Source organism: Piliocolobus tephrosceles, chromosome 7 (assembly GCF_002776525.5).
Source record: "Piliocolobus tephrosceles isolate RC106 chromosome 7, ASM277652v3, whole genome shotgun sequence".
NCBI classification, from domain to species: Eukaryota; Metazoa; Chordata; class Mammalia; order Primates; family Cercopithecidae; genus Piliocolobus; species Piliocolobus tephrosceles.
The window spans coordinates 6,201,564-6,220,077 of record NC_045440.1 but is presented as its reverse complement, the minus strand read 5'-3'; positions in this window follow the sequence as shown (position 1 = coordinate 6,220,077).

Genomic DNA, 18,514 nt, shown 5'->3' with positions numbered 1-18,514 from the left:
TTTAGCAACCGCTTCACACAAAGATGACACCTAGGCAATTCAATGGGGAAGGAAAAGTCTTTGACCACTGCCTAACTCTGTACTAGAAAATAATTCATATAATTTAAAATGTATCTTTGACCTATATAATAAAGCTAGAACTGGCCGGGCATGGTGGCTCACGCTTGTAATCCCAGCGCTTTGGGAAGCCGAGGTCGGAGGATCACCTGAGGTCACGAGTTCAAGACTAGCCTGGCCAATGTGTTGAAACCCCGTCTCTACTAAAAATACAAAAATTAGCCGGGCATGGTGGCACGTACCTGTAATCCCAGCTACTCGAGGGTCTGAGACAAGAGAATTGCTTGAACCCGGGAGGCAAAAGTCACAGTGAGCCGAGATCACACCACTGCACTCCAACCTGGGTGACAGAGTGAGACCGAAATGTGAGTGCCTCCAAAGGCTGGCAAAGGCAAGGATGATGATTCTCCCTTAGGGCCTACAGAAAGAAGTGCAGCCTACCCATGTTTTAATTTTATAGCAATGCTACTGTGCTGGACTTCTGAGCTACAGAATTGCAAGATAATAAATTTGTATTGGTTTTAGAATAAGTTTATGGTAATTTGTTACAGAGGCAATATAAACCTAATATGACAGTTACAAGATAAAAACAAGCTAAAGCTAAATATCCACCAAATTAAGGTTGTGTAAAGCACATTGCTGGATAGTCACATGAGGAAATACAGCTCACCAATAAAACAAGCAAATAAACAGAATATTGATACATACAGGTGCATGGATAAATCTCAAATAACATTATTTTGAACAAATCATGTTAGATGTAAAAGGAGAACAATTATATAAAGTTCAGGACAATTCTTGATTAAAGAGATCAGAAGAGGCTGGACATGGTGGCTCACGCCTGTAATCCCAGCACTTTGGGAGGCCAAGGTGGGCAGATTACCTGAGGTCAGGAGTTCGAGACTAATCTGACCAACATGGAGAAACTTCATCTCTACTAAAAATACAAATTAGCCGAACATGGTGGCACATGCCTGTTATCCCAGCTACTCGGGAGGCTGAGGCAGGAGAATCACCTGAACTTTGGAGGCAGAGATTGCGGTGAGCCAAGATTGTACCATTGCACTCCAGCCTGGGCAACAAGAATGAAGCTCCAACTAGAAAAAAAAGAGAGAGAGAGAGATCAGAAGAATGGATTTAATGCACTGAGAATTTTCTCCAAGAGTGCATAAAGAAACTTTCATAATTGATGTGAATTTTCTAGATCTTAACAAGGTGATGGCTACATGAAATACAAATTTTCCAAAATTTAAGTTTACTGCTAGTATTTGGGCATTTCACTGTGTATTAATTTAAAAAAGACAAAGAAGCACATACAGGAAAAAGCATGTGAATTCCTGTTCACTTCCCATCAGAAACTGGAGGCAGCATATTTAAATTGATGGAAAAAAAACAGAGACTGTCAACTCAGATTTATATGCCCAGCAAAAATATCCTTAAATAGTGAAGATAAAATATTTTTTAAAAAATTGCCAAGCAATGGTGGAATTACAGAATCCATCTCAGCAGAGATAGAGTTGTGCCACTAGAAAGGCTCAAAGAAATCCTTAGGCTGAAGAGAAAGGGAAACAGGAAAACAGATGGAAAATCAAAACTTCTAGAAGGAATGAGAAGCACCAGATATAAAAAAAAAATAAAGAAGAAAATCATTTAGCGAAATATGTATGAAATGTTTATTAGAAACAGGACACTTGATAGTCTTGACTGTCAACTTTTGGGGTGAGATTATAAAGAACATTCACTGACTTTTTTAAAAAATGAATTGATTTATATATAATATATAATGTGTGATTATATATGTACAATTTTTTTCAATCATAAAAAATATAAACTTCACAAAGATCAGGGCTTATGTCAAGGACACAGGAGACAACTGAAAGAATCCCCAATTCCAAAGTTGGAATAGTTGACCAACAAAATAAATAAAGTCATACTGGATTACAATTTAAATTATTAAATAAATACCTATGAATGTATAATGCTATAAATAAGTAATTAAGTAAATAAATGGTGGAGAACTGAGAAATTCCCCAGGTAAAAGAACTACAAATGGTTGAAAACCTGCCCTAATGAACCTGCCCTGATGCTGTTGCATCACAAATCCCCACTCCTTACATGTGCACTCTGCCACTTCCTTCTGGAGAGTGCAGCACAGAAAGAGGAAAAGAGCAATAATTTTACAGCAAGGAAAGCTGACAGGCACTAACTCAGACAAGTGGTCAAAGAAAACATCAAAACTTTAAGGCTACATAAAAATCATGGCATGTATCCTTAATATAATATGTAATATGTAATCCCGAAGTGCTGGGATTACAGGTGTGAGCCACCATGCCTGGCCAAGACAAATATTTATTAGAATCAAAATGACATATGCATACATTTGAACAAAATAAAAATAATGTGCTAATACTCCCTATCACTCCATTATAAAAGCATATTCAGAATAATTTATCTTGGTACATATTAAATACTTTATCAGTTTATTAGTGCTATCTAAAAGTGTATTTTTCTGAGATTTTTTAAAAATTCCTGTTCTTTTATGTCCTGAAATTGTCTTTGGATTTTTCATTTTTAGATTGTTATTATTTATTTATTTATTTTAGAGACAAGGCCTGGCTCTGTTGCCCATGCTGGAGTGCAGTGAAATGATCATAGTTTACTGTAACCTCAAATTTGTCGCTCAAGCGATCCTCCTGCCTCAGCCTCCTGAGTAGCTGGAACTACAGGTGCATGCCACCAGTTAGGTAATTTTTATTTTACTTTATTTTATTTTATTTTATATTTTATTTTATTGTGTTCTATTTTTGTAGAGACATGGTCTCACTATGTTTTCCAGACTGGTCTCAAACTCCTGCGCAAGTGATTCTCCCACCTCAACCTCCCAAAGCACTAGGATTACAGGTGTGTCACTGTGCCCAGTTGTCTAATTTTCTTTAAAGTTGTATCTTGTGGTTAATATATTTGTAAATATTGACACCTTGGATTGATAATTTTGCTTTTTTAAATGAAAAACCACTGTCTTGACAATGCACTTAGGTACATGTTAATCTCAGAAGAATTACCTTAAATATTCTCATTTCTCATCTATATTAATACAGTATTTTGTAAATATTTAAGAAACCATATATTTTTGGCCACTATTTCCTCTTTTGTTTATATTCATGATATCTTCCACTGAGACATTCTTACACAATAAAACATATCTAATAGTTTCTCTCTATTAGGATTCTTTTCAAAGTTTTACCAAATTTCAATACTAGAAATCCATGGGCCCTTGGATTTCCATTCCTTTACAGTACAGGTTATAACATATTCCACTAAAATTAGAAGCTTCATCAAAGAAATCACGATATCCCATAGAGTAATTACAGAATATTAAGATTAAATATTCTAAGTAGCTTGGGCCTCCATGCTGTTTGCTAGATTTGTTTTATAAATAAATCCAACTTTGAAAAACCATCAGAAGCTGAAGTTTAGTATTTCATTTGTTAAAATAATTTGCAACTGATTTTTAATGAACTTCAACCAAAATTTAGAGAACTTAGTTACCAAAATTTTTCATATTGATCTAGGATGCAGAAACTGATTTGTAAAGTAGGTATTAAAGGCACAGTGTTTTTAAAACATAATTGATCATGAGCAGCAAAGAGGAAATATATAGTAGTAAGCTGATTTTGTATTCAACATCACCATCATCACATAGACCTCCTTGGTGTAATTACTCTTAATACATACATACATATATATATGTATACACACACACATATACATACATATATATATATATATATATATATATATAACATACATCATCTCATGGTGTAAGTGAAAGACTGATTTTAGGATGCATCCCATTCCAAAATCTGAACATACTCAAGTCCTGCCACGGGTGCCATGGGTGCCACAGGTGCATGGGTGCATCAAGTAAAAGTTGGTTCTTGCTATATGTGGGTATTGCATTCCACAAATATTGTATTCCCTATCTGTTTGGTTTAAAAATATTTAAAAATATAAAAAAACCCACTCTGCTCATAAGTGGACCCATGCTATTCAAATCAGTATTGTTCAAGCATCAACTGTGTATCTGTGGAGTTTGAAATCTGTATTTCTTTCTGTTGGATTTTGGATGTGTTTTGGATGACATTATTAACAATTTCAACGACAACTCATTTCAAATATATTTATGTTACATAACCTCCTTAATTTAGTAAGACTACTTTTCTACCATGATGTTTTTCTGTAGAGAATGTCTTGTATAATTTTCATGTTTCATAAACAGCCAATTTTCTTCTTTGACATTAAACTTCAGGATTTACAGTAGCATTTTCAATAATCTTAGCTTTTACCTTTAGCAGAATATATTTTGAAGAGCTTTATCTTTTTTCTGTAAATGAACTGCTATTGGAATTTGCCTGATTTTTTTAATTTAATGAACAGTGTGCTATTAAAGTGGAAACTTTTTTTAGGGTGTGCAAAGCTCAGCCACAACACATTAGCAATGATTCCCTGACTTTTTACACCTGCACTTTTCTACCTTAACACAAACTTTTAATTGCAAATGAGATGAACTGATTGATCTAAGTGAAAAGCAGTGATTCAGAGTGACAACATGTAAACCATCACTTTGGGGACAGACTTTTAAAAATATCTACAAACTTTTGAAGTAGATGTTGCTGCCTCTTTATCTGAATTGTATTTTTGACTTTTTTTTTTTTTTTTTTTTTGAGATAAAGTCTGGCTCTGTTGCCCAGGCTGGAATGCAATGGTGCGACTTCGGCTCACTGCAAACTCTGCCTCCCAGGTTCAAAGGATTCTCCTGCCTCAGCCTCCTAAGCAGCTGGGACTACAGGTGCCTGCCACCATGCCCAGCTAATCTTTGTAGCTTTAGTAGAGATGGAATTTTACCATGTTTGCCAGGCTGATCTTGAACTCCTGACCTCTGATCCACCCGCCTTGGCCTCCCAAAGTGCTGGGATTACAGGCGTGAGTCACCACACCCAGCAAGAGTTGTATTTTTGTTTCTTTAATGTGAACCAGTTACATAAATCAGCATAAACCTCATGGTGGAAGGTAAATGTTAACAAAATTTCCACAAGTTACATGGTTGCCATTAATTTTCTTAAATAAAATAATTATTTTGTATTTGAAGTACATTCAATTTATTTGTGGTTTTTCATTGATGCTGAAAGAGTGTATTGAAAACATGAGCAGCCAAGTAGATAAGAAGGGGTTAGTGGAGAGTGGCTGGTGTGGGAACAGGCCAGAGATGAGGATAAATTGATGAGTCCCTCTGTATTCTGAAGGCCAGTTGATAATAACTAAACAAAACAGGTTTTAGGGGGGAAAAAGCCAAAATTGGTTAATGAAAAAGTAAACACCTTTAAAGGACCAACTGCAGATGAAGACATTAAATCAGAATCAAAGGATAGCCCCCGCTTCATCAGATTCTGCACTCCCATAAGGCATTGCACGAGAAAGCTCCAAAAACACCTCAGTGAACAGAAAACCCTCTGCCTCATAAAGTTTATTTCTTCATAATACACAAAAATGAAAGTCACCAGCTGATTCTGTAAGTTTAATATAGATTTGATTACACAGCTAGATAAGGAACAAAAAATTCATAGCATAGCCCCGAAAATCCCCAGCATATTTTTACACCAAACCCACTGGTGCATTAACAAATAATAAACTATTACAATCAACACAAGTATATTTCAGAAATGCAAGAATTTTAAAACATCAGGTAAATCCAACAATTTAATTCATCCCTTCTATTGACAACATATTTTAAAAATCACATAATGATCTGAATAGATGCACACAATTTTAAAAATAAAATTTAATATACAGTTTCAGAAAAGAAAACAAAGAAACTGCCTTAGGTGAGGAAAAAAAGCATTTACAAAAAACTTACAGCAAACCTCACATGCAAACCTTGCTATAATCTGGTTGTGGGTCCTATAATAATTTTGAAAAAGCACATGCTGTTACTATTACCATTAAACATAACGCTGAAGGGCTTGCCTGGAGAATAAAACAAGAAGAAGATGCAATAAAGGGAGTTTAAAAATGTGGAGACATATCAGACACGTAGTATGTGCCATTTTATGTCCTGTGAGCCTTATGTGCCTCATGTTCCAGCCACTATTGCAGGCACCTATTGTGTGAACCTTCATTAAACCTACTCAGGTGCAACTTGAAGATGCCTCATCTGTGTCTGGGCTCCATTCTGTCGGATGCCCCCAGGGCTCCCTGTTGGTGCCCAAGCACAGGACATGATGGCCCCTGCTTGGCACTATGGCTGCGATATTTATAAATGTGGGTTAGTTAACATCCTATGTGACAAGCCTTTGACTAATGAACTGTGGGAGTCAGGAAATAAAATCCACTTTCTCCATATAGACTCCTGAGTGATGCCTTTTATTCTTTTTGGAGGGTGTTGCATCAGAGAAGCACACAGTTGCACTTAGCAGCAGCCAGCTTGAACCTAACTTCGTTCATTCTCCATTTATTTCCTTCATGTTATCCTTCTCATTGACCTTAATCGCTGAGATTATATTACCTCATGAACGAATAGCACATAAGCCCTTGCATTAGATTTTTTCTGAGAACTCAATGCTCAAAGACATGTTAGGATTCACCCCAGAATGCAAACATCACATTGAGATTTTGCAGCTAAATTATTTAACTGTCTCAAGGTTACATACAACTCAAAACCTAGTCACGGTTCCTTAGTTCCATAGTGACTGCTGCTGGCATTCAGTGTCATTTCAATGACAAAAGCTTTTTTCTGTGGTTAATCTTGATGAGAAATGGGCAGAGGGTGACTCATTAGCATATACGGTAGCCCTGGCACCTGAACAGCATCAGGAGCAATGAAAATAACTAGGATTGTGCAGTGAGTTGGCTTATAGTAACTACACTTGGAATCCTAGATAAAAGACAACGATGCATTTGGGGCAGCCAACTCCCAACTCATCCAAGGGGCTTTTCATGGCTGCTTTGAAAGAAAGTCAACTTCTGCAGCTGCCCAGGGCAAAGTCAACCATGCTAAACTTCATACCCAGGGTCTGTCAGCATGGTGGCTAGGCTGCAAAGACTGGCTGCATAATACCAGAATTTTCCAAAGTCAAAATCAGAGCCCTAATGTGGACAGATTGAAGTCCTGACTCCCAGGATGGGGATACCTGGGGGTCTTAAATACTGAGATTCTCCTGAAACCTTAGTAGAAGGATTCTCTTTGATTTTGCTAGAGAAAAATATTCTCATTTTGCCTAGAGCAAAGAATAACTCAACCAGATGTAAGGGTATGCCACAAAGACTTCCTTGGTACTCAAACAGGCAAAATGTGTAAGTTGAGAGAAGTTAATGCCCCTGTGTCTAAGCTCTGGTCAATGGGAACTGTTGGGGCTCACATGCCACCCCAAAATATTGCTTTTAGGCATATTGACTATTCACTGGTTATTTTGAGAAACTACAGAAACTCTTAAAAGCTTCTCCTTTGTAAAATAAATTTTTATACATTTTATATACAGGCATGTGCCACCACGCCCAGCTGATTTTTGTAGTTTTTAGTAGAGACAGGGTTTCACCATGTTGACCAGGCTGGTCTCGAACTCCTGACCTCTAGTGATTGGCCTCCCAAAGTGCTGGGATCTAGGCATGAGCCACTGTGCCTGGCCAAGAAATTTATATCTATAAAGGAAATATTTATTACTAAGGGTGTCCATACCAGGAAGAGAGCTGCTTCAGGCTACTTTTATCACTGGGAGTCTCATCTGCATAACAAGGCAAGCTTTGCTTACCATATATTTATATATTTCCTCCCCTAGCCCTCTCCTGTCTCCAACCCCCACCACTAGTCCCCATGCCCTGCCAGAAACCCTAAGCCCCTATTCCTATCTGTAGCTGAGGATGCTGTATAAGCTTCAATTATCTGACCCTTCCTCAAGTCTCTTATTTTTGTGGGACTCTCGTGTGTAAGTACATAACTAAATATGGGTTTTCTCATGTAAATCTGTCTTATGTCAATTTAATTCATAACCCAGCCAAAGTACCTAGAAGGCTGGGGTAAGCTATTTTCCCTTCTCCACAGAAGGAGCCAATGAATCATTATTTTTTTCCATTTCCTCCTCTGGATTTATTCCCTAAAATGCAACTTAAATAATGTCTTGGGGGGGGGGGGGGGAATCACAGGATCAGCAATCAGTTATACTTTGTGGCAGCCAGGTAGGTCCAAGACTGCCATGTTGGCTCTCCATCCTTCTCTGCCTCACTCTCGTTGGCCCTTAATTCTCTTCCTGGAATTGCACTCCCTAATAAATTATTAGCCCCTAAATTATTACCTTAGCTGCTGCTTTCTGGAAATCCCAGGCCAAAACAGAAGGGAATCAACAATTAGCATTATTTAAGAGAATCATTAGATACACTTTTAAAACAAATTATAGAGTTCAGCAATTTTTTCAAGTACAAGACGATCACCAATAATTATTTAGAAAAGCATTTGGAAAGGAAGATATCATTAACAGTAATAGTAATAGTAATAAAACTGCCAGATTAGTACAGGAAAATGAAATATGGCTGATTATACAAAATAATCACAAATACAACAAAAGCTTGCATGGAAATTACCGAAGACAGAGTGAAAATGGCGGATGATTTAACAGATAGTGTTAGGGAAAATGGATCATAATGTGAAAAAAGAGTAAAACGGAATTTCTACTGAAAAAAAAATGTTAAAATAGTTGCACAATAGTCTGTGTTTCAGCATAAAGAATGTGACCCTTACACAGTATAAACCTCGAAATAGCAACACATGAGAGTTCAGTAGGTTGGCTGTGAACCGATGAGGGATTCACACATTCCTTTTTTTTTTTTTTTGAGATGGAGTCTGGCTCTGTCGTCCAGGCTGGAGTGCAGTGGCCGGATCTCGGCTCACTGCAAGCTCCGCCTCCCGGGTTTACGCCATTCTCCTGCCTCAGCCTCCCGAGCAGCTGGGACTACAGGCGCCGGCCACCTCGCCCAGCTAGCTTTTTGTATTTTTTAGTAGAGACGGGGTTTCACCGTGTTAGCCAGGGTGGTCTCGATCTCCTGTCCTCGTGATCCGCCCGTCTCGGCCTCCCAAAGTGCTGGGATTACAGGCTTAAGCCACCGCCCCGGCCCGGATTCACACATTCCTTAATCTGCTGTACCACGCAGTCAGAACTCTATTGCATAATTGATGGAAAGGGAGCTGGTCATTCCACTGAATTCAGTCGCTAGAAAGACATTAAAGCTGAGGGAACCTGGATTCCATGGCGTTTCTATGTTGAAATGTCCTCGAAATCATATTGCTTCCTGCCACCCTCCCCACTGGTAATCACGAGGGTAGGGGGAGTGAGGACTTCCGGCTCTGCATCTGAGCGGACTTCCGGCTCTGTATCTGAGTGGACTTCCGGCTCTGTATCTAAGTGGACTTCTGGCTCTTCATCTGAGAGTGTGGAGGCCACTCGTGCAGCGTCTTTGCACACCGTCCTGCTCCCCGTTTCTCGGGTTCTTGGTAAATAAACTTGCTGCTAAGCCTAATAGAACCTTTTGAGTTTGATTGACAATTGGAGTAAAGGCTTTTTGGTAGTTTTGCATCCAAGTCATATTATATACAGGCATGGACACTAGTTATACAAGAGACAGCAGTGTAAAAGGCAAAAATGTAAAGGAAATTAGAATGTATCAATGTACAGGAACATGTCAAAATTAAGGACTTTGGTTTATGGAATTATTCTGATAAATATAAGTTTGTGGACAGATTAGAAGAAGACATTTGGGGGCCGGGCGCGGTGGCTCAAGCCTGTAATCCCAGCACTTTGGGAGGCCGAGACGGGCGGATCACGAGGTCAGGAGATCGAGACCATCCTGGCTAACACGGTGAAACCCCGTCTCTACTAAAAATACAAAAACTAGCCGGGCGAGGTGGCGGGCGCCTGTAGTCCCAGCTACTCCGGAGGCTGAGGCAGGAGAATGGCATAAACCCGGGAGGCAGAGCTTGCAGTGAGCTGAGATCCGGCCACTGCACTCCAGTCCGGGCGACAGAGCGAGACTCCACCTCAAAAAAAAAAAAAAAAAAAAAAAAAGAAGAAGACATTTGGGACATCTAAAAATGCAGAAGAATTAATATTACTATCTAGAATATCAAAATAAATATTGCAAATCTGTGAGGATGTATGAAGCCAGGCAAAAGATGTAATCAGAAAATGTACAGAATAAAAAGCTGGAAGGCTAGTGAGTTCATGAGTAGTAGCTGAAAACTGGAAAATCAGTAGGAACTTTTTTAAGAAGTCACCAAATTAAGCTGATTCTAAATCTAGATTAAAGCTGATTTTTAATCTAAAATCAAAATCAATTTTTTATAGTGTGATAAATAAAGACAGACACTGTAATGATTTAATATACTAATGAGGCCTGGGCTATGTGATGAAAATGTATAAAGCATGAATTTCAAATGAGTTAGTGTGTTCCACACTACATAGGAAACAGCGTTTTGCTCGATTTTGTATGGCTTAAGCTGTTTATAATCCAGAGGTCAAAGTCCAGAGAAGAGATGAGAAAGCAAAATAAAGCCAGGTTGTGAAGACTTGCTACCAATCCCTCTTTAAAATGTGTTATTAGTAGACTACGTTTTGAGCAGTTTTACATTTACAGAAAAATTTAATAGAAAGTACATAAAGTTCCTGTATATCTGTTCCTGCCCATCCCCATTTTAGCCTATTTATTAATAATATCTCTTGGCCGGGCATGGTGGCTCACGCCTGTAATCCCAGCACTTTGGGAGGCCAAAGCAGGCAGATCACGAGATCGAGAGATCAAGACCATCCTGGCCAACCTGGTGAAAACACTTCTCTACTAAAAGTACAAAAATTATTTGGGTGTGGTGCTGTGCGCCTGTGGTCCCAGCTACTCAGGAGGCTGAGGCAGGAGAATTGCTTGAACCAGGGAGTCGGAGGTTCAAGATGGTGCCATGGCACTCCAGCCTGGTGACAGAGCGAGACTTCATGTAAAACATAAAATAAAATAAATAGCTGGGTGTGGAGGCTCACGCCTGTAATCCCAGCACTTTGGGAGGCCGAGGCGGGTAGATCACGAGGTCAGGAGATAGAGACCATCCTGGCTAATACTGTGAAACCCTGTCTCTATTAAAAATACAAAAAACTTAGCTGGGCCAGGTGGTGGGTGCCTGTAGTCCCAGCTATTCGGGAGGCTGAGGCAGGAGAATGGTGTGAACCCGGGAGGCAGAGCTTCCAGTGAGCCAAGATCGCACCACTGCACTCCAGCCTGGGTGACAGAGTTAGAATCTGTCTGGAAAAAAAGAAAAGAAAATAAATAAAGTAAAGGAATAAAGAATGGCTACTCCGTAGATAGAGCAGTTCCAAGCACTGCTGGTTTCCCATTTTTATGGTTATTTCTTGATAATATGCTAAACAAAGGGTGGATGATTTATTCCTCCCCTTTTAGACCATATAGGGTAACTTCCTAACATTGCCATGACATTTATAAATTGTCATGGTACTGGTGGGAGTATAGCAGTGAGGATGACTAGAAGTCACTTTTGCCACCATCTTGGTTTCAGCTGGCTTCTTTACTGCAACTTGTTTTTATCAGCAAGGTCTTTATGACCTGTATCTTGTGCTGACCTCCTATCTCATCCTGTGACTTAGAATGTCTTAACCTCCTGGTAGTGCAGCCCAGCAGATGTCAGCCTTATTTTACCCAGCTCCTACTCAATATGGAGTTGTTCTTGTTCAAATGCCTCTGAAACCCTGAAAATCCCTGGTACTCTGCCTGTTTATTTCTCCATTCTTCCACGTGAGCCCCTGGAAACAACTGATTTTTTTTTTTTCTCACTGTCTCCATAGCTTTGCCTTTTTCAAAATGTTGTATAGTCAAAAATCATACAGTGTGTAGCATTTTCAGATTGGGTTATTTCCCTTAATAATCTGCATTTAAGTTTTCTCCATATATTTCAATGACTTTATAGCTTACTTCTTTTTATTGCTGAGTAATATTCCAATGTATAGACATACCACAGTCTGTTAATTCATTTCTCTTACTGAAGGACAAATTTGCTGCATTCAAGCTTTGGCAATTATGAATAAAGCTTCTATGAACCTCTGTGTGCAGAGTTCTGTGTGCAGAGTTTTGTGTGAATATAAATTTTCAGATCATTTTTGTAAATACCAAGCAGTGTCATTGCTGGATGGTATAGCCAGAGTATACTTAGTTTTATAAGAAAATACCAAACTGTCTCCAAACATGGATGTAACATTTTGCATTCCTGCCAGTGTTACAGTCTCACCAGTGCCCCACAATGTAGCAGTCTCTCATTATGAGGTATTACCCAGAGTTTTCTGTTTCACAACCAAGAGAATTAAGGAGCATGGACACAAAGGGTGAGGTTGGAGTGAAAGTTAAATAAACAAGAGAAGAAAGCACTTCACCACAGAGAAGGGACCTGGAAGAGGGTTGCTGTTTTTACAGTTGCCTGCAAAGGCTTTTATGGGAAACCAATGAGTGCTAGGCATCTCATCTGCATAAGGTGTGAATTTCTGGTAGCTCCACCCCATCCTCCTAGTGTGCATGTGGACCCTTAGCTTGGGTTATTCCACATTGCTTTGTTCCCCTTACTAAACATGTGTTAGGGGATGGATCTCGGCAATTCACCTGTGTCGCCTTTCTTACCTATGCAGTTGTGAGCATGTCTTAGGGAAGCCCCACTGTGCAAGTTCCCTTATCTATGCCTGCAGCTTGATTTTTTTAGGCTGTTCTTCTGTTTGAAAGAATTTAACTGAGGACCCACCCTGACTGCTTGACCGTTTTCTTCCTTTCTCCTCTCTCACCAGCATGAATGAAAGTTCCTATTGCTCCACATTCTTGATTCTTGCCAACATTTGGTGTTGTCAGTGTTTTGGAGTTTCATCATTTTAATTGGTGTGTCGTGGTATCTTATTGCTGTTTTAATTCTCAATATCCCGATTACATATGATGTGGAACATCTTTTCTAACCCATACCCAATCTTTTCTATTGCCTCTCCTTAACTTCACCAGTTGGTGGTCAGTCTTTCCAAAACGATCCCAAAGAAATTAATGTCTTTTTGTTTCTGTTAGGTTATCCTAACCCAGGAGACTGTGTGTTTCCCAAAATGTCTGTAAAAAATTGCAAACACTTCAATAATAATTGGCATCACTACTATCTTTGTGCAGCCTGTTTATTTTAGTGTCTGTGTCAAGCCTATTTCCATTTAACTGCCCTGAGTGTCACTGGGAAGAGGCTTCTGTAACTGCCCTATGGGTTCACCTTGCCCATTGCCTAGACAGAGTGGATTTATCAAGACAGGGGAATTGCAATAGAGAAAGAGTAATTCACACAGAGCTGGCTGTGTGGGAGACCAGAGTTTAATTATTAGTCAAATCAGTCTCCCCAATCATTCAAAGATCAGAGTTTTCAAGAATAATTTGGTGGGGGGTGGGGAAAGGCCAGTGAGTCAAGAGTGCTGATTGGTTGGGTTGGAGATGAAATCATAGGGAATTGAAGCTGTCCTCTTGTGCTGAGTCAGTTCCTGGGTGGGGGCCACAAGATTAGATGAGCCAATTTATCCATCTGGGTGGTGCCAGCTGATCCATTAAGTGCAGGGTCTGCAAAATCTCTCAAGCACTGATCGCAGGAGCAGTTCAGGGAGGGTCAGAATGTTGTAGCCTTCAGCGGCATGACTCTTAAATCATAATTTCTAATCTAGTGTCTAATTTGTTAGTCCTACAAAGGCAGTCTAGTACTCAGGCAAGAAGGAGGTTCATTTTGGGAAAGGACTGTTATCATCTTTGTTTTAACTATAAGCTAAGTTCCTCTCAAAGTTAGTTCAGTCTATGCCCAGGAAAGAACAAGGACAGCTTGGAGGTTAGAAGCAAGATGGAGTTGGTTAGGCCAGATCTCTTTCACTGTCTCAGTTAAAATTTTGCAATGGAGGTTTCATTTCGAGAAGTGATGTAAAAGTTCTGAGAGTTACAGATGCAGTTAGATCTCTTCTTTTCTCCTGGGAGTGACCGCATTTTCATTTTATGAAGCCACATGCACACAGATCCCTGCCTTCTTTTGTCTTTTCCATTTCAGGCCTGTATTTAGAACTGTGAACCAAAAATGGACTGAGGCAGGTCTCAGTTTCTAGGGGTTTATTTAGCCAAGGTTGAGGATGGACCCAGAAAACATACAAGCCACAGGAGCATCTGTGACCTGTGCTTTCTCCAAAGGGGGCTTTGGAAGCTTCAGTATTTAAAGGGGAAAGAGCAAGCAGGAGAGGAAAAAATATAAGGGAGGGAGGTAGGGAGGGGAGGCAGATAGGCAGATGGTTACATTCTTCTGAGGCTCTGATTAGCCTCAGTGCAGCTACATTTTACATGTGAAAAGAGTGAGTAGAGGGAAAAGTCAATTGTGCATTGTATTGCATTCAGTAAATCTACATTTTACATAAGATAAATTAACATGTGAAAAGAGGGAGTAGAGGAAATGAGGCTATGACACAGGGTTGTGAAACGCCAGCTGTCTGTTTGGGAACAAAAGGAAAAGCAGTTTTTGTGTGACTCAGTTCCCAAGCTGAACTTTCCTTTTAGCATAGTGAGTTTGGGGTCCCAAGATTCTATTTTCTTCCACAGAACATAGAATAATAATAGACATCAATTTTTATTCATTTTCTCTTTACCTCTCCTGGCCCCCTTTCACCCACCTGTAATTTTAGAGGCTTAGTGGATGATCACCCTCCACCCCTTCATTCAAATTAGAAACTCATTGTCTTTTTCCTACCTTATGTGGCATGATCAACTACTCAGCACTTCTCACACAATCTTTCTCCAAAAAGCTCCTGAATGCCTCCTGTCCACTCCTTCCTTCTGGGATCACCTGGTTTGAGTGTTCGTCTTCTCTTTGGGCCTACAGTCTCTCTTCCATGATGCTGGGGGAATCATCAACTTTCAAGGCTGCTCCGGGGAGTACAGCCCTCACACCTCAGGATCAAACCATGCTCACCTTCCTGCCCTCCTCTCCTCCCCTCCTCACTTCTGCACAACCACCGTCCTGCCCCACCAGGGTCATTCACAGCAGCCTGGCGGGCCAGATGTTTCCACCTCTCCAGCATTTGTGATCCCTCGTCTGAGACTGTCTGCCTCGAATCTCAATGGGATATTCTTGATCCTTCAAAGATCTTCCTTACACTCTTGTCAAAATCAACTGATACAGAAAGGCTGGGCTCCTGCCTAAGCCCCACCCTTAAGCCTAGAACCCATGGCCCTAAATGAGAACAGCTGACCCCAGTTTTCTACCCAAATGTTGCCTTTTTGGCCTTCCATTGCCCCTATCTTGTGCCCATAAAAAGACTTCAGCTGGCAGAACAATGCAAGTGGCTGAGCATCAGGGATACAAGCAGCTGCAGAGAAGCAGCTGAGCACCGGAGACCACAGATAGACACGGCTAACTTCAGGTTGTGCAGCTTCAAAGAGGGGCACGACTGTAGACTGCTGTGCTTCGGGGAAAGATCACCTTCTTCCCACACCATCCCCTTTCTAACTCTCCATCCCTCAGAGAGTCACTTCCATCACCCAATAAAATCCTCCACATATACTACCTTTCTAATTTGTTCACGTGATCTGATTCTTCCTGGATACCAGACAAGAACCCAGGTGCCTAAAGGTCAGGGGCTGACCCTCCACTGAGCTAGTTGGCACTTGGCCACCCCTGGGTGGCAGAGCTGAAAAAGCACTGGTTGTAATGCACATAGACACTGCTGTGGGGCTCACACAGAGCCTGCTCCTGCCAGAAAGGAGTAACCAGCTGGCTCCAGCATTCCATTGCTCTGGTTTTCACACTTACTTGCTCACACTCTCCCTTATGCAAGGAGTGACCAGCAGCAGGCTGAGTGAAGCAAGCCACTCCTGTTTCTGCCTACGAAGGGGGTTAAGGGAATTATCCTATTTCACAACGATGTAGACTGAATCAGTCTTTCCTCTGTTAGAGGATAGTGCAAGGCTTCTCATCCTTACAATACTTGACATCTTGTATCTAACGACTGATCTACATGACTGTTTCTCTTCCCAGACAGTGAGCTTCTCAAGTGAACAGGTACAGACTCCACCCCTCCTCCGCCAGCATCCTCACACTGCATTTGGCACTTGGAAGACGCTCAGACATCTGCTTAAAAAAAGGAATAGATGGGCCGGGCACGGTGGCTCACGCCTGTCATCCCAGCACTTTTGGAGGCTGAGGTGGGTGGATCACAAGGTCAGGAGCTCAAGACCATCCCAGCTAACACGGTGAAACCTGTCTCTATTAAAAATACAAAAATTAGCTGGGCATGGTGGCGGGTGTCTGTAGTTCCAGCTACTCGGGAGGCTGAGGCAGGAGAATTGCTTGAACCTGGGAGGTGGAGGTTGCAATGAGCCGAGATCGCGCCACTGCACTCCAGCCTGGGCGACAGAGCAAGAATCAGTCTGAAAAAAAAAAAAAAGAATAGATTAACACATGACTAAAAATAGTTCCTTATGATGTAAACTTTATTCTCCATATGACTTTCATAAGGCATATGAGAACACACCACTAGATTTTTGAGAAACGTGCGTGTATTTAGTCATGCCACAAATGATTAATTTGAAGATCTTTGGTATTAAAGAAACATTTTAATTATTTCCATTTTTATCTTCTCTATGACCTAGACTTTTTAGCTGATAGACTGATGTGCTGTTGTGGCTATCCCAAATGCTAAAAACAAACAAAAAAGGGTTGGCTTTTAAATGATAGAATGTGAAAAATCACATTTTTGAAGTGCTTACTGAGATATTTTAAGTACATATTTTGTGAAATGACATTTTTATTTGATCATACCCTAAAAATACCCTATTAATAAATAGAAATTTAATTTACTTGCAGCCCTAGATTTCAGAATTTTATTTTCTTATGGGGGTGTGAACGTTAGCAATATCAATATGAGGTCACTAATGTGAAACTCTAACGAATCAGAGCCAGTCGACCATGGACCAGCCCTCTTACATGTGTATCTATGATGGGAACTATGTCAGGAATTCCTCAAAACTGCTGTGTTCCAGGTAAGGCACTTGCACAGTGGCACGTGCCTATAAACGCTAGCTACACCAAGGAGCTAACGCCAACTCCTGCAACAAGCTCCTGGAACCAAAGTTCTCTGTTTTATTTGGTTTTCCTTTTTAGTTGTACACACTTATGGGGTGCATGTGCAATTTTGTTCCATGCATAGATTGTGTAGTGGACGAGTCAGGGCTTTTAGGGTATCCATCACCCAAATAATCTACGTTGTACCCATTAACCAAGTCGAAGATCTTTGTTTCAAAAAAAGCTTACATGGACTTCTCGTCTTTCATAGCTGCCCCTGTGCCCTGCCCTCTTGAATACCCTGAAGGTCTGCCACAGCACAGGTATCCCAGACTGCAATTCCTGAATAAGCTCTTTCCTTTGGAAAGTCAGTCTCTCTGTGGCTCATTTTAGGTTGACAGGAGCTCACAATAAACTTAATTTTGGTCCTTTGCAAAAGGAGACAAGCGAGTCTCCCGGCAGTCTAAAAGAATGTAGGTGAAGAAAACACAGCTCAGAGTCTGGGTCAAGGTGTATCATAAGCAACAAAACCCCTACTTGTTTTTCTATAGGTGCAAGAGTATTTGAGTGTCAGCTATGACAAAGCATTCCGTACACTGCCACTTTGGCTTTTAGAATTCACTCTACAGTTTAAAAATTAATGGTGAATCTGGCAGTCTGAAAGGAGCAGAATAAAATCAAATTCACTGCTCTCTCCATTTTTAAAACTCAAGCAGTTGGAACAGTTTTCACACCTTTCTTATGTGCAGGCCAGCTGGGGAAATCCAGGAACCCACCCAGTGTAAGTGAAATGGCATTTTCTGTGACATACTTACTAGATACTTGTCACAGTGAGCCTAAAGCTTAATCACACACTCCAGGGAATGGTTCCCATCTGAGCCCTTTGTTTTGCAGGAGATTCCTGGAAAATTGCTGAAGGATCCTCTTGTAAAAACTTACTTCCTGACGCTGGACACACTGTGTGTCCAGGACCTCTTTGCTATACCCATCGTGGACACGGCTGGCCCTATGCCTTGTATAAAACGGACAGATTAACCTCAAGATAGAAACAATAAAACTGAGACGTGCTTTCTGCATTTGTAAAAGTAGGTAATGCAGTGGAGGAAAACTTGACATCCCTCCACCCTCCTAGGTTCTTTGGCTGAGCAACAACTTACATGAATACTAAGATTAATAGGAGACAAATAATTTTAATTACATACTGAGCACGAGAGTCCCATAAACATGAAACTCAAAGCAGAGCCAAATGGTTGAGCATCCTGAGCTATGCAAAGGAATAAGGGCTTGGGGGGACTTTTTTCTGCATAACAAGAAAACCCC